At 60.3% G+C, this 25,150-nt stretch overlaps 1 long non-coding RNA gene across 2 annotated transcripts; it reads right to left on the bottom strand.

Annotated features, from left to right (window-relative positions):
* Positions 1–664: 664 nt before the first annotated feature.
* On the bottom strand, positions 665–25,150 carry LOC111757712 (uncharacterized). Of its 2 annotated transcripts, none has more exons than XR_002791994.2 (2): positions 24,931–25,150; positions 665–5,134 (listed from the first exon to the last, which is right to left on the bottom strand). It is a non-coding gene; the product is annotated as an uncharacterized LOC111757712 (long non-coding RNA). The 2 variants fall into 2 exon arrangements; XR_010047092.1 differs by lacking the exon at positions 24,931–25,150 and adding an exon at positions 7,298–12,297.

The raw sequence follows: 25,150 nt of genomic DNA, 5'->3' as shown, positions 1-25,150 counted from the left end.
AAGGGCCAGCCTTGGTCACACTGCAGGTGGCAGACACCCTCTTCCACCCTGCAAGGTCCTCCTGGGTCCACCGTGGGCTTCCTGAGTCCCCAGGAGTGGCTGTGGCCATGGCACACCATCGGGGCTGGGGCTGTGGGCGGAGATGATTACTGTCCCTCACACCAGCGGCCGAGGGGGCAGTCTGGGCAGCCAGCTGTGTGGCACTGCGCAGAGCACTTCCTGAAAGGCTGTCACTCTAAAACATCCTGGCAGCCTGTGGCCTGCACCCCAGGGCCAGTTTGGGGGTGGATCCCATGGGGCAGGTGGCCTGGGGGCTGGGATATTCTGCTGCATGGCAGAGACTCCCCACACCCTCCATGCCTGCCCGGGTGCAGGACCCAGGGTCTCAGCAGGAAGGGAGGCCCTGGCCCAGAGGTGCCACCCACCCCCACGCAGGAAGCCCACCTTCCTAGGAGCAGAGCTGGGGGGGGCGGCCACGGGGTCAGTTCTGGGTACCAGAGGCCCCGCCATGCATGGGGTATCTTGGGGTAACGGCTAGCACAACTGAGACAAGAGACCCCGACCAGGGGTGAGGGCAGTACCTCCTGGGGTTGGGGGGACCTGCGGGGGACACCTGCTTTGAACACAAAACTTAAATGGATACCAAAAATCTCAGTAATCAAGGTAGCATCCTAATGCAGTCTTTTATTTAAAAGTAAAAAAATTTTTTTTTAAATGATAATATCAAAACTTTAAATAAGAGGGCTGGGGATTTAGCTCAGCGGCATAAGCGCCTGCCTTGCAAGCAGGCAGTCGTGAGTTTGATCCCTGGTACCGATAAAAACGGAAAAAAAAAAAAAACTTTAAATAAGGACAAGATAAGAAGTGGACCTAGTAAGCCCTGTCTGGCTGGTCCTGGGTTCAATAAAACTTTATTTATAAAAACAGGTTGAGGGCTGGGGATTTAGCTCAGTGCATAAGTGCCTGCCTGGTGGCAAACACAAGGTCATGAGTTTGGTCCCCGGTACCAACAAAACAAAAAACAAAACACCAGGCTGGCCAGCAGCACAGGCAGTAGTTCTGCGGCTTGATTGTTGGTGAATGCTGGGTGTGTCCGGCACTGTGCTGGGTCCTGCAGCTCGGCCTCCTCTACAGAGAACTTTCTCGGGACCTCGGCTGCTGACGGGGCAGAGCCTGGGCCAGGGGCTTGAGCATCAAAGTCTTTTTAACTTTAATGGTGTCTGACATTTCGGAGACAAAACACCGTGCGCCTGATCATGTTTTAATAGCCACCTTTCTAAGTGGCCGACTTGGAGCACACACAGGAACATGCTAAGCCCTCAGCGCTGATGAGCCCCACGCCGCCCAGGTATTCAGTTTCTGCATTTATAAATTTCGCTCCCAGATGTTGGAAACCAGGGAACACTGCAGAACGACTGGACGAATGTAAGGTTTACTCCTGGATGGCGGTTCGGTGTTCCACTCAATTTCCTGGAGGGAGCTTGGATCTCGTCTGTTTGGGCAGGGCAGGGGCCGGCCCGTCCTCCGAGGCCCGGCCTGCGGGGTCAGATGATACTGCGCAGGCGAGTTCTCTGATTCCCACCATGGGACTCTGAAGCAGACGGAGGAGAAGGTGCCCTTCACGTCCAAGCAGAGCAGATACCGGGTCAGGGAGCTGGGGGACAATTAGCCAAGGTTCGGGCCAGGGACACCCACTCTCACCAGCAGGGAGGCTGAGTCGGAGGTGGGGGTCCCCACATTTTAATTATCACATGGGGGTGCTCTGTCAGGAAGGTGGGTGGCTTGGGGCCCCACAGCAGCTGTGTCTCCTCCAACCGCCATGCACTGCCACCCCAGCCGGGACCTGGCCGTTGATCTGCCTGGTCCAGTGGCCTCCCGGGGCTGGGGGTGGGGTCCCTTGGTTCTCTGAGTCCCAGAAACATCTGTGCTTGGCGGTGCCTGGTCGGCAACTTTGCTGCTGGAGCCACCCAGGAAAGACCCCACGGGTGCAGACTCCAGGCAAAACAGTGCCCAGGGATCTGGGGCACTGGGGACAGAACAGCCCGCTTGGGGGGCCGAGGGCAGCGGGCTGGAAGGCCCCTCAAGACATCACTCGCCAGGCTGCTGGAACCTCGGTGTCCCCGCCCTGGCGAGGAGGCAGAAGGGTCCCTCTGTGAATGACGTGGTGGGGTCCCTGGGGGAGAGCTGTCCTCCTGATGCGGGAACCCACATCCCTGGTCCCAGGAACTGGGCAAGGTGATGACTGACTCAACTCTGCGGGGGCTGAAGTGGGAGGTCAGGGACCTGCAAGCCAGGAGGAGCTGGGGCCCGTCCCCATCCCAGCTCTCAGGACCGGGAGCAGCTCACGGCCTCCCTAGAGCCCAGGGCCATCCTCTGTCTGAGGAGGTGGACACAGGTACATCGAGGCCCAGGGACAGAGGATGAGGGTGGGGCACAGGCCCCTCACCACTCTTGCCAGGAGAGCAGGGACTGGGAGGCCTTTGTGTGAGGAGGCCCAGTGGACAGCAGGGGCCCGGGCTGCCACACCATACGGGGCGGTGCGTGGGTGGCCCCACGCAGGGCTTCCTCCAGGACTGGTGGGTTTGGGGTGACTGCCCCCCACCTGTCCCTGTCTGCCTTTTCTTCTCCATTTCAGCTGCTGTAGGTCGCTCCACACCCCGTCTGCCACTCACAGGGCTGTAAAATCTGACCCTGAAGCAGAGGTGTGTGTGGCCCAGCCTGGGCCACAGTGGGCGGCCTCACCTGTGACTGAGGAGCCAGAGGCCAGGGTCAGGCCAGGAGCCCTGCACTGCTGACCAAGCCCCCGCCATGGGCTTCCCTGTCCCACAAGCTGGGCCCTTAGCACACACTCAGTGGACGCAGGTCCCAGCACCGTCCCGCCCAGCCTTTCCCCTCTGTGTGGTGTCACTGCCCATCCTGACTCTGCGTGGAGTCCCGGACACACAGGCTGGCGAAGTCATTGGCCCTGCTGTTGGGGGCGTGGCCCCATTTCCCAGCCTCCCTGCAGCTAGCCGAGGCCAGGCCGTTACCCCCAGCATGGAGGTTAAGCAGAATGTGTGAGCCCATCCCTTACAAAAGAAATCGACAGCAAACAAACCCCGCTGGCCATGCCCGTCCTTCCATGGGCGTCTCCCCTCCAGGCCGGAAAGTAGGGGGACGCTGAGGCCCCAGGGCGGAGCCAGAGCTGGAACCCAAACCCGAGGACACCGGTGCCAGGCGTGATCTGCTTTCCCAGACCCTGGTGTCAAAGAGAAGAGGAAAAGCCACCTCCGCTCAGTGCCAGGGACTGAGGGCCTCTGCTGTTCCGGAACCTTCCGGACAGGGGTGGAGCCCACAGTGTCAGGGGGCCCTGCACTGGGCTCCGGCCGTGAGACATCAGGAGACTGTGTCCTGGCGGTGGCCTGCAGGGTGCGCTGGCCAAGGGGAGCCATGGAGAGATGAGCTGGGTGGGGCTCAGTCAAGGACCCCCCTGCAGGCAGAAGGGCTGCGGATCTGAGGAGGGCGCAGGGATGTCCGGCTGCCCAGAGGGACCGTCACCTTCTGGTTTCGAACTCTAGTGCAAACCGGACTCCAGCAACAGCCACCTGGACGCAGCAAGGCGCCCTGACCCTGACCCCAGGGGGACACACCCCTCGGCCAGTGGTCCCCCCTCCCTCCGCAGGTGCAGATGGTCCCCTCCTCTCCTGAATGCAGGCAGGAGGGAGCCCCAGGGAGCCACCCCACTGCCCACTGGGCGGCTGGTGGGCGGTGACCGGAGAGTCCCAGCCAGGCCCTAGGGAGTGCCTGGCTCTGGGTACGGAGTTATTAGATCACCTTTCCTTCAAAACATGGCTCTGCTCCCTGGAGGGCTCACTGTCCCCAAACCCATGACTTCAACGTCAGTCATGGCTGCTTTGGAATCCCGAGTGCATCCGAGTGGAGACCCACACAGAGCTCAGGTTTCTAAATGATCTGGTCACAAATCCTCCCCACCAGATGACCACACCAAGGCGAAGCTGACACATCCGGGCCATGAGGGTATCCAGGATCTGCTAAGGCAATGGCCTGGGGCCACTGCAGGGCTGCGTCCATCGGGTGACCGTGATCATGCTGTCCCTTGTGTCTGTGCACCTTTTCACCTGGGTGGATCCCCCCAGAGAGTTTATATCCAGCTACGGTGGTGCACATGTGTGATCCCAGCACTGGGAGGCCGTGGCAGGAGGATTGTCATAAGTTCAAGGCCAGCCTGAACTGCAGAGCAAAATCCTGCCTCAAAAAGACACAAAAATGGAAAAATTCAACCGTGGCTCCCCTACTGAATAGCTAAACTCCAGAACATGCCACTGCAGTTCTTACAAAGCCGAACACTCTTCCTGTGATCTAGAGATCACTCGCCTTGGTATTTACCCAGGTGGGATGGAAGCTTAGATTTAGACTCCAGAGAAGCTAACCGCAGTGTCACTCAGGATGGCCAAGATGGAGACCAGCAGCTGCCCCTCGGTAGGGGAGTGGACGGAAAATAAACTAGCCCGGTGGGCCTTGGAATATTACTTAGCACCGAAGAGAACCCAGCTCCCGAATCACAGGCAGGTCCATCAGTGAAAGGTGCCAGTCTGCCTGGGCATCGTGGCACTGAAAGCCAAGCCCACATCAGAGGGGTGTCGCGCTCGGAGCAGGTCCTGGAAGGGCAGGAAACTGACCCCAAGCCTCCCTGGGGGGCAGGCGGCACTGTTCCCACTGGCAGCCAGTGCAGCTGGGCTTGGGCTCTGTGGAAACAGCGCAGGTTTAGGAACCGCAGGGTTTGTAGTAACAGACTTGCATCCTCCGGGATCTCGCATCTCTGGCTCCGTGCGGCTGGTCGGGGTGGACTGTGTCCTGATACATTCGCCTTCTCTGGTCTGGTCCGCTTGGCTTGACAGTGTGTGGGCAGTGTGTGGACTTGCCAGAGGCCCCAGGAAAGGGGTCTGTGCTGTCCTGGCCACTGTCCCTACCCTCAAATTCCTCCTCAGCAACGCAGGTTAGTGAAGGACCCGCACTCCGGGAAGAGCAGTCACAGTGCAGGCAAGCAGCTCGGCTTCTGCGCGATGCCAGGTCGCTGCCCAGGGACCGGCCGGCTCTGGGCAGAGTGGCCGTAACCACGGCAGTCCCCCTGCGTCTAGAAAACAGAAGCACAGCTCTCAGCAGGGCAAAGTGTTTTTGTGGTAAAACCCCCCACCGCAGCCGTGCTTAAACCTGCAGTCTAGCATTCTGCTCCTGAAGTGGGGACCTGGACCCCACCTCTCCCCGCTCCTGCAGCTCCTGCCCAGGCCCTCGCCCTGCCCCACCCGGCCTGCCCTGTGCCCGCCTCCGGGTCGGCTTCCCTTTCTCCCAAACGCTGATCTGCACAATGCCAGCGGCTCCCCGGTGGGATTCTCTCCACCCCCGCCCCTTCCCGCCCTCCACCTCCTGGTCCTCTCTCCATCCACAGAAGCTCTGTCCCCCGACTTCCTGTCATCTCCCACTCACTCTACTCTGTGTTTAGACTTTGGGTTTCGCACGTAAGAGAAACCACGCGATATTTACGCTCACATCTGATTCATTTCCCTTAACATTACAGTCTCTGGGTGCATCTGCTTTCCTCCGAATGACTCTGCTTTATCCTTCTTTAGGGCAAATTAGTACTCCTCTGTGTGAATATACTTTCTTCCCCCACTCATCTGTTGATGGCCATACAGGTCGCTTCCAAGACAGCTATGGCCGACTGTGCTGCTGTGAACATGGGTGTGCAGGTGTCGCTGTGGCAGGTGTCTTCGCTATTTGGGGAAGTCAGCTGGAAGGGAAATAGCTCGGGGACCTGCTCAGTGGACATGGGCACACATCATCTGTGCCCGTCTCTAGGCTGCCTCACATGAGCAGGCCTAGCGGGAGGCGGTGTTTTCAGTGCTCTGTGCCTTTTGCTGGCTGAGTAATATTCCGCCGTGTGGTGACGGATGCTCATCAGTGGTGGACATGGGTGGTTCCACTTCCACACCCAAGAGTCCATTCAGAGCAGAGGGAGGGAGCAGTGCCCTGGCGGCCGGGGTCACTGAGGTCCACCCACGGGGGCTGGGGTTAACAGATGACACTGCTGGCTGAGGCCACCTCGGCTCAGCTAAAGTGCGATCAGACACGGCCACTGGGATGAGTCTTACAAGGAGGTGCCGTCCCCACGGCCTGTGTGACACTGTTCAGTGTCCAGGGACTGTGTCACCCGCCAGCACCACTAGCTGTCTGGTGCAGATGGAACCCCAGCATGGGGTCCTGCAGGGGTGTCCTCTGTGTCCCTGTCTTGTGCTTTGGTCTTTACCAAGTTTTGCTTTTCACTTCTTGTGCGGCCCCACAGATGGCCAGTCAGGCCCTGGAGATGCCCTAGGAAACCCCGGGGGCCCTGGGTGTGGCAGCTCATGCACTCAGCTTTTGGGAGGCTGAGGCAGGAGGACTGCTTCAAGATGGAGGCCAGCCTATGCTCCAAAGTGAGACCTGATCTCAAAAACAAAGCTAGGAGCCACCAGGGGCCTGGCCCTGCTGCTGCCCAGCACCTGCCCAGGTCAGCTGGATCTCCCCAGCACCAACCCCAGGCTCCCTGGGACGGAGCAAGATCTCCCTGTAGGACCCCAGGCAGCTGCCACCCAGGCCTGCCACCAAGCGAGAACTCACAGCCGTCCCGGGGCCACCTTGGAGGGTTTTGCCTTCCCTGGGATTATTAAATTACATGCACATTTAACTGAAAATGATTATCTCTCCCGGGTCCAGAGGACGCGCCGGGGGAGCGATGGCATTTTCGCTGCAGTCTGAAGACTCCAAATGCAAACATCGCTTTCCATCCAGGGTCAGCTTCCCACAGACGCCCCACTGCGGTGCGCTGCAGCCCCGCCTGCCACCGGCTGCAGATGTACCCGTAGGTGTGTTTACTCGGTTTTCAGCTGTGTTTTTCGCTGAAAAATCAGGATCACATGTCTAATCTCAAAGAGCAGGGTAATCCCAGCCGGCATGGAGTTTGGCAAACGGCCGACGTGGTTATCCACCGGGAGGATTCGCAACTTTATCCTCTGCAAAAGACGGCTTTTCCTCCCGTCCCCCGAATTGTGAAGAACAAACTATTTTCTTATTTAGGGAGGAAAAAACCCCTGCCCTTTTATGGGCAAAGTCGTCCAGATCTGTGTACATTACGCCACATGAAAGCAGCCTGCCTTCATTTGTGGCTGCCTGATTACAAAGACAAGATCTTTAATTAAAATCGGTTTGGTTCTGTGTATTTCTTTCAAAGAAAACCATCGGAATAGCATTTGTGACTCATTACCTCCTTCACAGGCCGCTCTCCGCTCACTCGCCTCCTCGCGAAGCCTGTTTTGGTCAAAATTCTGCCCTTGAAGGAGCCCTGGACCCCGTCTCGGTCCCCAGGCGGCCTGCGCCGTGCGGGAGCCGGTGGAGGCTGCATCCGTGCGTGGGCCTGCGGGCTGCGAGCCTCACGGCAGGTTGGGCTCGCCGGGGTGGCATCCTGGGGGCCGGGAAAGCCCTGCTCAGCGGCTGGCAGGCGGGGGCAGCAGAGCAGCATCCTCGCCGCCCACACAGCTCAGGGTGGACTGGGGGTCACGTGGGTTTTGGGAACCACTTCCAGCTGAGGAACAGGATTGCCTGGATCCGCGCGCTAAGATGTTAGCGAAATTAGTGCTTAGCAATATTTTGGAGAATTCTGTGGTTGGGCGTTTCGTGTCTTTTCCCCTGCCAAGAAAAGCTCGCTAACCCCTTCGCCTCTGCTGCTGCTGCAAAGACAAGCCAGGGGGTGCAAATCGTTTGCACACTGTCATCTCGCTCGAGTCCAGGCGGGCGTGATCCTGGAGCCGGGGCGCAAAGCGGGGCTCCGGGGCTCGGCTCCCCACAGCAGCCTGGCCACACAGCCCCGCACTGCCCTCCTGACGCGTGGCCGCTTCTCCCCACTCGCCCTGGTGCTTTCAGAAATCGCTGGGGGCCGGTTTCCTAAGCGGCATGGTGTCCCCAGCACCCCACCCCCGGCCCGTGCCACGGCCGCTGGACTCCGAGCCTTGGCCGGAGCGAGGACGCGGCTCCCGCAGACCACAGACCAGGTCTGGTCCAAGCCCTTCGGGCTCACCGCTCACCGCTGCATTTACCCTTCCCCAGACCACGAGCCCGGCTGCCGGGACCCAGGCCCAGCCCTGCCGCGCTGTGTGATGCCCGGCAAGTTACTCAAACTCTCTGCGCCTCAGCAACCTGCAGCGGGGAGAGTAACACGCTAAGCGGGGGCAGCGCCGGCAGGCAACAAGCCCTTCTCTGCCTGTTTCTGCCTCGAGCCTGGTGCCGGGAGGGCGAGCTGCTCAGGAGCACATGGTGAATGAGAAACAGGTCTGGGCTCTGGCTGTGGACAGGGCCAGGCACAGCTGTGTGCCTGGCATTCAGTGCAGCTGGATGGCAAGGCCTGGCCAAGGCCTCTGTGTGTGCGGGGAGGAGCATGTGAATGGCAGCTTGCTGCCATCCCTGATCGACCTGTGGCGGAGAGGAGCAGCTGGGCCAGGCTTGTTCCTGGGTGCTGGCTGGCCAGAGGGCAGGGCCTGGGATGGGAAAGGGGGATGGGAAAGGGCAGCACTGTAGGTCACCACCAAGGTGTACAGCGAGCTGAGCTGGAGTACTATGCAGCCATCAACAAGAATGTGCAAGCTGTTTAGGTAATAAAGGGCAAAGCGCACTGACATACACTGTTAAAGACACGGTTCAAGACGAGCACGCGTGACAGGCAGATTCTGTGCAGGGGGAATAATAATACACGTTTAATAATACTAGTTTGTCATTGATTCCACAAACATAAAAGGTAGGAGCAGACACAGTTTTCTAGAGGGGGCCAGTGAGGAGGGGACGCTGAGGCTGGGCAGCTGGGACAGAGACGGGAGTGTGTGAGGCACACACCGGACGACACGAGGGACACAGAACGTGCTGGACACTGCGTCACACCCATCGTGCAAGGCGATATGCGATGTGGACAGGAGAGAGGAGCCGACTCGCCCAAATGGGGGACCCTAAGTGCTCCCTAACCCAGAGCTCTCTGCTGACCACCTGATGCCGGGAGGAAAAGTCCACACTGGCCTCCCAGGATGGGACGACGTCAAAACTCTACCCCTAGAACTCCTATCGCTGCCTTCAAGCCTTGTGCAGGAGGTGCCCGCAATGTGCAGACGGGTTTGTCTTCAGGCCTGGTCTCATCCCCAAGATACCTGGTTATGCATATGCAAATATGCAAATATGCAAATATGCAGCTGATCATGTATGTGCAAATATACACCGCATGTGCATATGCAGACTGCAGCTCATTGTGCGCATGCAAATATCCCAAACTCAGAAGTCTGATCTCACGAATTTTGGATAAGGGTTCCTCAACCCCCGTGTGCGTGTGTGTATGTGTGTATAAGTGTGTAAGACAATGCATGTACACCTGAAAAAAATTTTAAATATGCAAGAAAATTTTATGGTAAAAAGGAAAAACAGAGAAACCCACAGTCGTAACTGGAGACTTCTTGTAGGGAGGGCAAGTTAGTACATACTTAGTTATACACATTCGCAGTCCTGTGCTCAGCAGCTGACGGAACACCGAGGCAGAACTAAATGCTGTCTGAAGATGGGAAGCAGCGCACACCTGTAACCCAGCCGTCTGGGAGGCTGAGGCAGGAGGGTTGTCGGTTAGACCTTAGGGACAGCGGCAGTTACTTTTCTTGTTGCTGAGACAAAATATCTGACAGTCACAATCAAAGGGGGAGGCTTACTCAGCTCAGAGTCACGATTTCAGCCTGTCACGGGCTGACCCCGAGGAGGGTGGTGGCAGAGGGCATCGCAGGGCAGAGACGGTTCACGGGGGAGGGCAGCAGCCTCGGAGCGGCTGAGAACCAAGTCCGAGGCCCACGGCGGCTTCTTCCTGCCCCTTCCGGGCCACCGGGCTTGAGGTGGGCGCCAGGGGCTGAGTTAGGGGCCACGCACCCTTCATCCCAGCATCACACTCTGGCTCCAGCCACCTCTGAAAAGCCCCACCGGTGACCACGTGAGGCTCTGGGGACATCAGACACAGCCATAGCAGTGATTTACCAAGACCTAGTCTTGGAGAAAGAAAGACAGATGTACCCAGCGTGAAGATTCCGGGTTGATCCCCAGAACCCTCACAAAAAAATTGAAACAGTGTTTCTGACCTTGACCTAAGTGGATTCGTGGAATATTCAGTCAAGCATCAGATACTCTTTCTGTGTGAGCTCACACCAAACCCTAATCAGGACCAGCGTCTGCCCGGGGAGAGGACCCTCACTCGGCGGACTGGACCGAGATGTTCCCCGAGCAGAACTGAATTCAGTTGGGAACCTGCACCGTGACACTTGGAAAACTCCCAGAGCGCTTGGAAATGAGGGAAACACTTCCAAACAACTCACAGCTCACGGAAGGGAACGGAAGGAAGATGAAACTATTTTAAAATGCTTGCAAGCCGCGCCTGAAATCTCAGCCCTCGGGAGGCCGAGGCAGGAAGATTGCTAAGAGTTGGAGGCCAATCTGGGCTCCACAGTGAGTTCAAGGCCAACCAGAACCACACATCGAAACTGGGCCTCACCCACTGGCCCCAAGCGAAACGCCCGCAGAGACGCGTCGCAGATCAGGGTGCACAGCGCACAGCTGAAGGGGTCCATCGCGGTCACGGCTGTAATGTGGAGTGAATGACAAAGAGGCTCAGGAAGGACCCGTCCAAACTCAACACTAGGAGCCTAGAGAAAAGGGAGTGTCCACGGAAAGGGGACAGACGGACTGAACTGCCAAAGATGCCAGCAGAAACCAAAGAAATGGAAAAGAGCGAGCCAGAGGTGAGCCCTCGGAAATGGTTAGAAGGGGCGATGAGGCCCTGACAGGAGCATCGCGCACGGAAGCAGGCAGCCCGGAGGATGGACAGAGCTCGGCGGCAGACGGACAGCCCTCTGGGGTCACACGGAGAGCGCCTTTCGGAAAGGTGGCCCAGCCCAGCAGCAGAGCAAACCCACACACCCAGGGACCGCGCTGTCTCAGCCACAGCAGTGGGCTCTGTCGCCCTCACCGCGGGGCCCAGACGCAGGAAGCGGCCTCTGCAAAGCCACACGGCCGGCCGGGCAGTGCAGGCCGCTAGGCTGGGACGGCGTCTCGGGGCTCTAATCCCACCACCCCACTTCCTTGCTTCCTCCGGGTGGCCTGTGGGTCACTCTGGTCTGAAATGACCCCCAGTGCTGCCTCCCTGCGAGAGGCTGGGCCTGCCCACAGCACTGCCCGGGGGTCTGCGACAGGCAGGACCCAGGGCAGGCTCTGCATGGAAGGACATCTCTGGTGCCCTGAGGCAGCAGAGGGACCCAGAGCAGGGAGCCAGGCTGCCCCTGCGGCCAGGCCAGCGTCCTATGGCCCTGTGCGCCATCCCGGTGTGTCCCCAGTGCCCCCCAGGGGTGAAGCGGGAGGAGGAGGGGAAGGGGTGAGGACAGGAGGGTGCTGCAGGGCGCACCCCAGCTGCACAGGAGGCTCAGCCCGTGTGATCAGCTCTCGGAGGCCACACAGCCACGGCCGGACAGCACCGGCCACTCTGAGAGGCCAGGTACCCGGACCAGCACCTCAGGGAATTACACACAAAACGAAAACAAGAACCCCACACAGGCTGTGGGGCACAGGAGGGGAGGCGGGGAGACGGCATTTAAAAACACTTGGAAAAGTTCGGAAATTTATGTCCAGCTTTCCCCTAACTCTGCAAAGGGACGGAATCCCAGCCCGAGCTCTCCCCGCCGGGTCCTGGCTCAAGTCCCTGCTGGAGCTGGCCCTGCTGGCCCTGAGGAAGCCCCGAGTGCTGGGGAGGGGGGTTGCTGCCCGGTCCCCCCAGCCAGAGGCAGTGGTCACCGGCGATGCGGGCCTGAGGTCATGCGGGGTCGCATCCCGGGTGTTAATGGGGATGGGGGTCAAAGCCCAGGCGCTCGGCCCCGCGGGGACAGTGGCCAGCTGCAGCGTGAGTCCGGCAGCCTGGTCCCCCCTGCCTCCCTCGCACCTTCTCACCAGCACCCACCGAAGCCCGCGTCCCCGCGGCCACCCCGGCCAGCCTCCCTCCCAGTCTGGGAACCATTTCATACGGGAAAATAGAAGCCACACTTTTATCCTGCAGCGGGGCGCAATCACCGAGGCACATGAAATCACTTAGCGCTGGGAGCCGGCAGCCCCTCGCCGTAATTACACCGTGGGCCGTGCTCTGCTGAAAGCAATCGCATGTTTAGACCCTCCCAGCACACACACGCTGTCTCACTCACACTCTCCCTGACACACTCACCGGCACACTCGCCTCTCGAGCCCTGCCCACCTGGGCCTCCCCAGGCCCGAGGACAGAGGTTTTGCAGGACCCAGATGGTTTCGTCTCCGAGCCGTCCGCTGGGTCTCAGGTCCCCTCCGTGTGAGTCCTTGCCGCCCACCCGGCCTCGGAGCTCCGGCTCCTCTGGGCACGGGGCCCCCTCTCCTGGGGGTCTTTCTGAGACCCCACATCCCATGGCCCCAGCTGTGGCACACGGTCCTCTCCCGGGAGCCAATGGCTTTCCGAGACAGACTCTGGGAGCCACCGTGCCATCCTGCCCACTTCCCAGCGAGCCAGTGCCAGGAGGGCAGGACAGCTCAGCTGACCGAGGGCCGGAGTCCCGCCCACGCCTTCCAGGGACGGCAGCTCTGACCCCGCCGTGGTGCCCAGAGCCAAGCAAGGAGCGGACCTGGGTTCCCACTCTCCCGTCGGCCGGTCCGATCAGTGAAAGGCGCCCTTTGTGCCAGGACGGATCCCTGGCCACACAATGCCCTCTTGTCCCCAGGCCTCCCGGAGCTGCCCGGGGAAGGAAGGCAGCAATTTCCCCGCGGTTTCCATGGCGAGGTGCGTTCCGTGGAGACTCGGATTTCCAGAGGGCTCCACCCTCCAGCAGCCCCGGTCTGGGCCTGAGAAGCCGGGGTGCAGGGCCTGGAGCCCCAACACCGCACTGGGAGGCTGGAAGGGGCCGGGACACCTGCAGAGCCTGAAGCCAGGGCCTGGGGCTTTGTGTGCCCACGGGGAGCGGTATTCTGATGACTGTGGGCGCTCTGGGTGGGGTGCCTTCCCCACCTGCAGAGCTCCTGACCGGCCAGCGCTGCTGTGCCTGGACGGGCTGCAGCTGCCCAGGCCCCGTGCTGCACCCGGTCACCCGCCCCAGGTCTCAGGTCTCTCTGTGCGGCAGCTGGATTCGAATCCAAAGCCACGGCAAGATGACCGGAAACCTCATGGCAAAGGCCAGGCCAGGCGGCCACAGCCGGAATCCCGCACTGGGGAGGCTGAAGCAGGAGGACTGCGTGAGTCTGAGGCCAGCCTGGCCTACACAGCGAGAACCTGTCTCAAAAAGAAAGGGGGAAAATTGTTTTTATTTGTCCCAGTGAGATGAAAGTTTAGGATTTTATGTTTCTTGTTCCCGAGTCAAAAATCGATTCAAAATACAAAACAAAACAAAAACTGGCATTTGAAAAATGCTTTTCATGTTTCCTTAAGGCCTTCCATAGTCACAGCTTCTGGAGCCACTCGGGAGGCTGAGGCGGAGTCCTGCTCTGGACAGGAGCCGCGTCCCTGCCCACCGGGGTGGACTGAGCAGGCTCCCGGCGCTCAGCTCCTCGTCTCACCCAGGCACAGACAGTGACGTCCTGAGGTGTCGTGTGCCCCGGGCCCAAGGGACGGACATTAGCAGGGCAGCACCTGGTTACACTCTGGCTCCTGGGCCTGCCGACCACGTGACCTCACTCGAGTCACCTGCCCTTTGATGTCCTTGGTGGTGGCCACGTCTGCATCTGCAAAAATCTGCTGTGTGGCTGAAGGAGTTCAAACACTCGAGGGCCGGTGGCAGCTGGTGTGTGACAGACACTCGGCCTCGCTCTCTTTGGTGGCCTTGGGCAGCAGAGGATGGGCCTCGGGCAGCGGCCTCCTCTCCAGGAAGCTGTAAGAAGTCTGTCATCAAGCCGGGGAGGGGGACAGAAAGGCCCACCAGGGTCACAGTTCTGGCTTTCTGTTGACAAGCTCACATCCACTGCCACAGCCAGGTCTGTGTGTCCAGGCTGCTGTCCCATTCCTTTACCAAAGCCTCATCTGGCATTTCTGCAGAGGTGTTTGGTAGATGTGGCCAGTCAGCCGGCTTTAAGTAGAACAGATATTGTCCACATGATGGGTGGGCCTCGTCTGATCAGATAAGGCAGGAAGAGCAAATTCCCAGCTTTCTGGAGAGAAAGAAACCAGCAGCGGCTCCTCCTGAGTGTACAGCCCCCCGCCCCTGTCCATAATGTGAGCCAATTCCCTGGAGCAAATTAGTCTCCTGCTTCTGCCTCTCCATGTGTCTGTGCCACGTAGGACAGCGAGAGGATGCCATCTATGATCCAGAAGGGCCCAGCAGCTTCATCTTGACTTGCCAGGCTCCAGGGCCGCGAGACCAGCGTCCTCCTGCGGAGGGTATGGGAAGGCTGGCAGCTGACCTCACACCATGGCACGGGCACTCTGGTCCCGGGAGCCCACTGCTGGGAAATGCCCTCCTTCACCAACTCCGTCCTGACCTTGTGGCCAAATCCAACTTCCTGCCACTCTTACTGGATTTTAATTCTCCCCTCTGGATCAACTCAGAAAACAGAGTCTTTTAACCTAAAAAGCAAACCCATCAGCGATTGTTAAGAGGGTTCTCAACAGCTAGCTCCAGGGGCACAGCTCCCTGCTAAAGGAAGTGCACCCCCGCGGCCCCCTGTGGGGTGAAGGGGCTGCTGTCTGCACAGCTCTTGGAGGAGGGTTCTGGGGGGCAGACGCTCATGCGTGTCCGAGGCGACCCCTCCCACTGGGAGGAGTGTCCACGCATGTGAGTGTTCCACGCCTCTGGAGACCCAGGAGGGCCTGGTGGACAGGTTCATCATGGCTGTTTACACCCCAGAGAGATGCGTGCCACATCTCGGGATGCCACGGTGCCCTGGAAGTCTGGCTCTGGTATTTTCTCTTTCTCTTCAAACTCTGCATTTACCTCCTAGTATGCCTGGTATTGGTTTCCTGCTTGCCGGTCATGAGGCCTGGACAGTGAGTTCGGTGACACACAGAGTGCGGGAAATGGTCGCAGTCTTCCCTGAGTCCATGCCCTGGACCGTAGGTGCCCCACATGCACCTCGGGTCCTTGTTTGTCCCCCATCCCTAGGCGTACCGGATGCAGGAGGTCTGGAGTTGGTGTCTCCCTCCCATGCTCGGTGTGGCCCAGGCAGATCTCCCTTTTCCTACAGGGCCAGGAATTTCCAGCAGCGCTCACTGTGAGGACCTTGTTGGGTCCTGGAGGAGAAACCCCAGAGGGGATAAAAACGATCTGGGTCCTCGTACTGTGGGGAGATGGAGGAGACTGGGACACAGCAAGCCTGAGGGCAGGCTCCCAACTCTTCGAGGGACACAGCGAGTTTTCAAAGATGTCGACACAGAAGGGCTGGAGGTCTCAGGACAGATGGCCTCCTGTGAGCGATTGGATGTGGTTGCTGCCCTGGGCTGGCGTCTTGGAAGCTTGATTCTCAGTGTGGTGATATTGGGGGTCTTGGGACCTTTAAGAGGAGAAGCCTAGTGGCAGGTGGTTAGGTCATTGGGGCGTGTCCTTGGGCGGGGTTTATGCAAATTATGGTTGTAAAAGCACAAGTCTGCCCCGCCCCTTCCTGGCTTCCTGTCTCCATCAAGATGCTCTTAGCAGTGACATGGTAACACAGCACAGTGACAAGCATGGAGACAAGGGGTGAAGGAGCAGGGGGTCCAACGGGAGGCCAGGTGGTTCCGAACTCCACGACTGTGAGCTAAACAAACCTCTGTTTTTCATAAAGTACCCAGCCTTGGTTATTTTGTTATAGCAGCAGAAAACAGACTGAGACAGGTCTCAAGGAGGGGAATCCCTCCGGAAGGTGGAGGTCGCTGCCGTAGCTGGCCCCCAGGAGCCCCAGGAGGCAGAGCCTCCCAAGACCAGCCCGCACCAGAGCCAGGCGGCGGGGGCTGACACAGCAGCCTGGGGTGCATTTCTCGGAAGGCTCCTCTCTCATTCCTCAGAAGAGAAAACCCCAAAACCCAGACGCACCCCACATCCCCGTCTCAAGCCCGGGTCTGTCTCCACGGTGGTGGGAAAGGCGATCACTTAAGTGCACTGAACCCTTTCTGTTTGTTTCAAGAAAAAAAATCTTTTCTGTTTCAGCCACAGTGTTTGCTGTTTAGAGGATGAAATAATTAAAACAAGAGGGGCCTGTGTGGGCTTGGATCTTTATCTGTATCCAGACAGAAAATGCACCAACAAAATCCTCTCTTTCTAACACAAGTTAGCGAATTTGACTGATTACCTATGAATTTACTGCAACCTGTCTTTAGCAAACGCACCTTTGTATTCCTACGTGGAAGATTCGGTGCAGAATCTGGATTTTAGGCCCCGAACTGGGGGACTTAAAACATGGACATTTACTTCCTCCCAACTCTGGAAGCCCAAGATTGGAGGTACTGCAGCCTCCTGAGTGTGCGCACCTAGGAGGAGGGCGTGTGCAGACAGCGAGGGCAGAGCCCGCCCCGAGCAGCAGTGTACCTGCCCCGACCCCGTGTCCTGAGTGTCCCCCAACCGGTGCATCCCAGTGTGCCAGGAGGGCGGGCGAGCTGGGCCCCGCAGGTGACCAGCAAGGAGGACGAGGCCTTGCGGGATGCAAGAGGGCCTGCTCGCTGCCCTGCACCCCGAGGCCGGGAGGGGGCGCCAAGGGTGGCGGGGTCACCCCGGGGGTGTCTGAGCCCGTCCTGGGGCAGTGCTGCCTCCCGATGGCTGCCGTCCTGTGTGTGTATTTCAGTAAAACGTTTATGTTAAGAATGTAAATCCGGCTTTTTCTGGTTCTCGCTGGCAGCTTAACAAACCGTGCCAGAACTCAGTGGCTTCAGCAACTGTCTTTTATTACTCCTCAGTCTCTGTGGCTGGGGTCACGGGGGCCGGGCTGCACTGGGGTCCCTTCCCCAGGCCAGGGTCTGCATGAGGGAGATGCAGCTCCCACCACCCGGGCGGAGTGAGCACATACCACCTTAGCCCCAGAGGTGCATGCCATTCGCTCTGCTAAACCCTCAACAAAGGGGTCTACACAGTCACAGGGAGGGTGAAACCCACACCTTGGAGGGCTGGCAGGACCAGAGAATCACCCGGCCCACCCACTCTCCTGCTCCTCATTCCCCTCAGTCTTCTACTTCTGACCCCAGCCACACAGGTCTCCCTCTGACACTGGAAGATATCATGTGGTTGTGATCTCAGGACCTTTGCACATGCTGTCCTCACTTGCCAGAGGTTACCACCTGCCTGGCCTCCAGATTCCAGGGTGCCTGGGTTTCTTCTCCGACTCTATTTGAAATCATCTTTCCCGCTGACCTACCTGCTTCTTGCTGCTTGCTACCAGCCTTACCCACCAGCACTCAAGCTCCCCGCTAACCACGGGGCTGAATAAACACCTACGAATGAGCCAATGAGCTCCAAACTTCCATCCAAGTCTGAGGTGCAGGGCACCAGAAGTCCACTCTCTGAGCTGGTCACAAGGGCAAAGGCTGTGGGCATAGAGGAGGGGACCTGTGTTGGTGCTGCAGCTCCATGACCCTTTTATGAAGGGTTTTCCTGGCCTGGCAAGTGAAGGAACTACATTTCCCAGGAGCTCCTGTTCTGGAGAGTAAAGGGACTACATTTCCCAGGATCACTTGCAGCCAAGGTGGAGTAGTCCAGCCAATGAGATGCAACCACACAAACCCAGGGTAGGAGAGAGGCTGAGGTGGAGCCCAAGGGCACAGACGCCCAGGATTTCCATAGTGGGACCAGCATCCCAGCATCCAGGCACCAGCCTCAGGTGTCCAAAGTCAGGTGGGCATGTGTTCCAGCCTTAGATATTCAGGGACCCCTCTGGGAGGTCCCCTGTCACCCAGTGCAGCCCCCAGGCCATCCTGGCCTTCCTGAGGATTTCGAAAGCACCCAGGCGCCTGCGTTAAATCCATCCAAAGGTCACCTGCCAGGACCTGCGTGGGCTGCAGTGCCCAGTGGACAGAAACAAATGGTCAATGCTAAATTACGTTCTGCAAGGAAAATGAAATAAATCAAGGACCGGAAGCCAGGATCCAGTCCTGGGAGCTCCCTGCCCTCTCTGCTGTCCGCGGTCCTCACCAGAGACCACCACTCTCGGAGAACTCCTGGCCTCAGAGCCCGGGCTGCCTTCTGTGCCTCCTGCAGGTTTCTCTTAATTCGCCCTCCCACCAGCGAGCTCCACACAGCCCTCCACCTCCCCAGGCCCCTCTGTGTATCTCTGGGAGCTCAGGAAAGGTAACCGTAGGTCTCCTTAATCCTGGAAAAAGTGAGCACACACAGAAGTGAGGAAGGCAGCACAGCCAGCCCCGATGCGCCCACTACACCTCAGATCCCAGGCACAAGGACAGGGCTGGTTTCCATGGAGACACAGTCATTGGTCAAATCAGACATTCTCTGTCTACATGGTCACAAGTGTGTGGTCAGTGCTCCGCCTCTCACCACGGTGTGACTGTGGGGGTCAGGCCTTCCCAGCCCCCCCCCCATGGCCCCACGTGAAGTTCCTCTCATCAAGATGCTCTGGGGACCAGAGGAGACAGGAGACAGGCCCGACACCACCGTCCCATCACTAATGTGCTCTCGAGGCGCCGCCCAGAACCAACCCCAAAGGGCACAGGTTGTCTTATCCCAGCCTTGCTGAGCGTCAGCCGTCTCCTCCGCTCACACAAGGGGGCATTCAGCCTCACTCTGGAGGGGAGGGAAGCAGGGGGACCCTCCCCAGCAGAAGGAGCTGAGTTTGTGTAAGAGCCGCACGTCTGAGGCCCTGGGGACACAATCAGAGTGTTGTGCTCCCGCCCCCTCATTGGAGCAGCTGGCTTACGGGCAGTAAACACGCTTCGGATGAAATAAAAGTTGTGGTCAGCAGATTCTCCTGCTGTGAGTAACATGCTGTGAGGGTCCAGGATTCCCTGCCACACTGTCACCTCTAACGGGAGACCCTCCCTGCAACGGCACCCGGGACAGCAGCACGGGCGGCCTGCAGGGGCATCCCTCCTGGCTCCACCTCGGGCCTGCGGGTGGTACAAGATGCAGCCCATGTACACCCTTGCCTTGGCCATGCTGCTCTGTAGCAACGAGTCGCCGCAAATCAACATCCGTTCACCCCCGAATGCTCGCTGCCACGTCACTCACCAGGGCCGCAGATGCGAGTGGCCCTCGCGTGGCTGAACCTGTGATTTCCTCTCTGCACCCCTGCCCTGGCTGCTGAGCCACCAAGAAGCCTGGCTCCCCTGTCACCTCCCATTCACCCCCACTGGATCCCTGATCACCGGAGGCCACAAGCTCAGCCTGTGACCTAGGAGAGTGACACGTGATGTCACCTGACACTGACCACTTTCTGGTTCATTATGGAACCTCTCTGACCCTCAAGTTCCCCAGCGTCCAGATGTGGACTGGAACCCCACGGGCTCAAGGCTTGCGTAGACAGAATGCCCATGCTGTACCCACGATGGTGACAGGCCCCTCACACTGGGATGTCACCCCTGCCATGCTGAAGGCTGCTCTTGGGAGAGCTGACAGCGGCCCAGGGAAGGGCTGTGCCCAGCCCCTGTCACACAGAGCTGCTTCTCTCAGTCACAAACAACCCTCAAACTGACCTCGGCAGACAGAAGTAGAGAAAACAGCCAGGCCTCCCGGGCCAGGCCTAGAATCCAAAGGTCTGTTCCTGCCCGACACAGGCCCCATCCGGTTGCAGGGCTCCGGATCTGTGCGGGATACCTGTGGACAGCGTAGGAGCCCTGTGCCTTGCCCCTGGCTCAGCCTGGAAGCTGGCTGGCCCTACTCAGTGGTGCCACCTCCACTGTCCTCCGGGACACACCTGCCCTGCACTCACTGTTCAGCCGGGATGACTCTGCCCCACCCCCACCCCAGACCTTAGGCTGGGACTCGTCTGGGGCAGCCAGGCCACTTTCTGGAAGGCTAAACTAGGGGCGCTTTGGTCCACATAACCCTGATTCCTCCCACACCGCCAGGGTGGGGCTGAGCTGCCAGTGTTTCTGGATGCTTCTGCCTCCTGCTGGGGCCACCCAAGCCCAGGAAGGCCCAGAGGGGGTGGGGAGGGAGGGGGGAAGGGAGGGTGCTGAGCCCTGGCTGGACCGGAAGCACAGACTCGGACAGTGGGAACCTGCGCCCCAGCATGGGAAGTGATTACCCACAGTGCGGGCAGGGCTGGTGACAGCCAGCCAGGCTGTGCCACCAGGACCCAGGACCCCAGGTCTCCCTCCACCTCCTCCAGCCATTCATGCAGCCTGGGTCCCTGATTGCTAGGCGAGCTCTCTACCCTTGAGCTGCAGCACTAGCTGGGTCCTCAGGCCATCGGTCAGGGAACTTCAGCCCCCCGCAGCCGCTGATCAGCAGCCTCCACAATAATTCTTCCAAGGTCCCCGGGAGGGTTTGATATCTCCCCATTTTACAGATCAGGCTGCTGAGGTACAGAGAGGTTAGGACAGCCTTCCAACGCAGCACAGCAAAAACAGAGCCAGCCCAGACGGGTTGTGCAGACCCCTCCCGCCTCTGGCGTGGTCGGGCAGCCCTGGCTGCTGTGCGCCCTCCCTGCAGCCGGCCCAGGCTTCCGCTGCACATCCGCAGGTGGGTTGCTCCGTGCGGTGCCGCTGCCTCCTCAGGGCGCCCGTGGCAGCCCGCAGCGGGGGCGCAGGCTCAGCCAGAAAGGGTCTGGGAGCGCAGCTGGGCCTGCCAGGCTGCCCGGAAGACTCAGCCTGTACTTAGTTCTCCGTGGTAAATAACAGCTCTGGTTTCTGCTAAAAGGATTCATTCCCAGAACACAATAATTTTCATGTCCTCCTCGAGACAACCTGCATTTTATAGCTAAATATATGCCAAAATGAGCCCGCTGGCCTGATAGGTCCTTGAGGAGATATTTGACCTCCAGTTTAATTGTAGGATGGAGAAACCGGCCTGGATGGACAGAGAGGGCCGGCAGCGGCAGCGAGTTCAGGGCTGAGCACCTGGCATCCCCACGCCATGGCTCAGGGAAGGTGACAGGGAGAAAGCGGCTCCAGCGCGGGGCACAGACGCTCACAAGGGGGCTGCAAGGTCCTGATGGGGCTGACCCTGGGATCCCACGGTGTGGGCTGGCTGGCCAAAGGGGAGCTCTGGGGTCTGTCCCTGAATCTCTGCTTCCCACCTACTGGCCCCACCGCGCTCAGTGGGCAGAAGGACAAAGGTGCAGGTAGGGGCTTCCCAGCGCCACGGCTGCCCGGCCCTCAGGACACAGAGGCGCCTGCCCCTGGTGACTTAGGGAGAAATGCCCGTGCTGACAAACTGCTGCCCTCCCAGACAGTCCAGGGCAGAGGGGGACAGTGTGCTCAACACCCCAGCACAGCCTGTGCCAGCACCCAGCACAGGCTCGCTCCAGAGCATGCAGTCAGAATGAGCCGTCGGGGCGAGTGTTTTCCACCCACAGTGTCCCTGTCCCTCCTGTCCCTGCAGGACAATTGTCCTCCGGGGCTGACCTTCTGCTAGAGTGGGGGAAGGGGCTGCCCCAGGGTGAGGCGAAGCCGAGACTTGAACCAGGTGGGGGCTGCAAGGCACCAAAGTTGCTGGCAGGCCCCACCTTTCGGGTGGGCGGGTGCTTAGTGGCCACCTGCCTGCGTCCGCAGGGGCCAGGCCGCACCTGGGCAGGGCACAGCTCATCCAAGGGGCCAGGGAGTGTCGAGCAGCGTCTACACAGCACTCTAGTGAAGGCCACAGCAGGACTGCTGAATCCGGGTCCTCCAGGAGAGATTAGACAAGGCCCTCCACTGCCCTCTGGGCCGGACACCCGTCCCGCGCTCGGCCTAGAAACGGGTGTGGCCACACTGAGCAGCAATGCCCTGCCCAGCCTCCACCGGACCCACCAGCCTGTGTAAACCCAGCTCCCCCGCCGGGCCGCTGGGCGCCCTCCCACCGCGCATTCCCCTGTCACTAATCCTTTAACTGAGGCCAGCAGGAGGAAGGGCCGGGGGCACCGCCGCCCCCTCGCTCCACGCAGAGGAGATGCCAGTGGGCGTTGGGAAGAGAAGGCAGACTTTGGGGAGCCCCAGGAAAAAAGGCAGCCAGGCTGAAAAACGAACATAAAAACCCTGGCTAGTGACGGAAAAGGGAAAGGGCCGAGGCGGGAAGGCGCGGGGGAGAGGGGGAGTTTGGCCCGCACCCCGCAGAGTCATCGGGTGCCTTTTGCCCCGGCGCTGCAGGGCTCCAACTGGCATCTTTTTGCCCACAAACGCGCCTGCACCTCTGGGCTGGGCGGGGCGGGGAGTGCAGCGGGGTGACCGCAAACGCGGGGTTCCCGGTCTTGGGGGCGGGGGTCCGGCGATTGCACGCGAGCCCCCGTCACCCGTGCACGAAGGGTTGGGGCTGCTCAGGCCGGGACGGGAGCGCGCCGCCTTGGACCGGGCCTGGGGCGCGAGCGCAGCGCGACCCCGGGGGCCTCGGCACGATCACTGCGGGCTGTTTGTAATTCCGCCCTTTTTCATTAACATAAACACCACTTGAACAAAAATATACACGGCCACCTACTTCGCCGGGAAGACCGTCCGCGCCCCCGGCCCGCGCGCCCGCCCGAGTCCCCTGCCCGCGCGGAGGGGCCGGGGCTCCGCGCCCCGGGGGTCGCACCCGCGGCTCAGCGCGTCACCCCAGCCGGCCGCCTGCCGCCCAGCCGGCCGAGGTGCTGAGTTGTCAACGCAAATTCCTAGTTAAGCCACTTGTGGATAAAGCCGAGGGGCAAACTGGCTCTCCACTACCTGCGCGCGCTGCCACGCTGCTCTCCAGGCCTGGGGGCCTCCACCCGCTAACCGAGTCGGAACCCCGCAGGACGCTGGGCCAGGCGGGCCAGGTGGGGGTGGGAGGGAGCCTGGACCCCGGCCGGCTGGAGGCCCCGCAGCTGGGTGGGCCCCGATGCCCCGATCTGGCGCTAGTGGGGGCCCTCAGCCTCGCGGAGGAGGGGGCTTCCCCGGCCCTGTCGCCTGGCCGCAGCCACCCACAAGGGCTCCCGAGCCTCGCAAGGACCTTAAGCCTTGTGCCTGGGTCTCACCCCCTCTTCTCCCCAACTCCGCTCGCACTCGCCAGTACTGAAAACCGTTTTTGGGGATCTGGCGCTGGGAAATCGGCCAGCCTCGCAGTGGCCTGAGTCCAGGTTCTGTGCACACCAGCACAGGTGGGATAAGCAGCCGCCTCCCACCTGCTTCTGGGCCTGACACGGCTGGAAATGTCCACCTGACAGATTCTCAGTGTTACCCTCCCTTCCTTCGGCACAGAATCTTTAGGGTTTCCTTTTTCCTGTCTCCGGATCGAAATCAATCTCTCGCTCCTAAAATCATTTCTAGGCTTTGCCAGGAGGGGGGAAAAAACCAAGCTCCACGCACCCCGCATGCTAGGACCCCGGCTTCCCACCCGGGTGTCAGCGCTGGAGGCCAGAGGGGTGGCACCGGGGACGGGCAGGGCCCGCACCGCAGCGGGCGGGCGGTGGTGGCGGCGGTGCCTGGGCTGGGCACTCTTACCGCGGCGAGCGAGCGCGCAGGCTGCAGACACGCGGAGCTGCCATCCAGAAGCGCTTCCCGGGGCGCACGTCCCCAGCCCCGCGGGCTCCCGAGTGAACAGCTCCAGACTCCACTGGAGACAAGGCCGAGTCGAACTGATCCCCGCCGCGGCCAGGCCACGCCGATGAGGACGAAAGCCGTGCAGGAGAAGGGGCCCCGCAGAGCCTTCGCCGGCAGAGCGGGCTGTGCATGTGCCGCTCCGCGTCCCTGGCCGGGCGTCCCCTCCCCGGGCTGGTGGAGGTAACATAAACACGGCGTCCACGCAAGCGGGACCCATCATTAGCCCAAACCGCGGCTAAGAGATTGCTGCGGCTCAGCGTCAGGGCAGCAGTCGCCCCCGGGGCTGCTGGGACCCATCGAGGCCCCAGTCAGCACCAGAACCGGACTGACACAGCCTGGGCACCCGGATCCGGGGCGCGGTGCACGAAGAAGCGGGTTCTGCTTCACGCGGGCTCAGGGCACCGCGTCGGCCGAAAGTGAGCCCGCGATTCCTCCCCGAGACGGTGACCTCGCCAGGGCCCAGGCAGACTCCTCGCACAAGCTGCGCCCGGGCTGTGGGCACAGGAGCCTGGGCCGGGGCGCCTCGCTGCTGCGACCCCGGGGCTTCGCGGAGGGCGGCGGGGACGCCGCTGCCTCCCACACGACGGCGGGCGCTAATTCGGTCATTTTCACGGCGAATTAAACAGGTCTCAGCTCGATCTGGTAGGGGAAACGGTGACCCCGAGGAGGGGGCGCTCTGCAGGCGGCTGGCGGGAGCCGGGGGCTCCTCCACCAGCAGGGAAAGCGGGGAGCAGCCTCTGCCCTCGGGGACGCAGCGCCAACCTGCAGCCATCGCGAGGTGCCTGCTCTCCGAGGAGCCTGCCCGGGACACCTCCGAGCTGGGCGCGGAGGTTTTGCGGGTAATTAATGGTTATTAAGGGAAAAGGGTCGGGTGAGGACACAGAGCCAGGTGCAGGGCGAACCGGCGAACGGACCTCAGCCGCGAACCCGCCGTGGAGACGCCGCGTAGGATCCAAAGCGTTTCAAGCACTGAAAAAACGTATTTCTAAATAAAGGGAATAGAAGTTTTCAGTGGCCGCCTCGGTTTTGCCTGCATTCATTTTTAAATTCTATGAAGTTAGAGAGCCGAGGCCTGTGCGGAGAACAGAGAACCCCAAGAAGCTAAAATGCCATCACAGGAAAGGGGGGGTGTGTGACCCAGCAGTAACGGTATCCTGCCTGCGCCATTCCCCGAGCCGAGGCTTATCCCACAGTGAAGGCCATCCCTGAGCTTCTGATTTTCCACTTACACACGGGCTCCTGCTAAGCGGGCCGGGCTGGCTGGAGCCTGCGATTCTCCTGCCTCAGCCTCTGGAATTACAGCTTACTGTCTTGGGCTGAAGGGCTGCTGCGATGGCCCGGGTACAGGGTGTGTATCAGGTCTGGACTCCCCCTGAGGACTCTGTCCAGGGCCTGCTTCGGGAGGAGGTGGGATGCAGCCCCCCAGACCCTCCAGGAGCTAAACTGAGG

Source organism: Cavia porcellus, unplaced genomic scaffold (genome assembly GCF_034190915.1).
Source record: "Cavia porcellus strain 051 isolate PalLab524CR breed Dunkin Hartley unplaced genomic scaffold, mCavPor4.1 scaffold_4, whole genome shotgun sequence".
In the NCBI taxonomy this organism is placed as follows: domain Eukaryota; kingdom Metazoa; phylum Chordata; class Mammalia; order Rodentia; family Caviidae; genus Cavia; species Cavia porcellus.
This window is presented reverse-complemented; position numbering and strand designations above follow the sequence as displayed.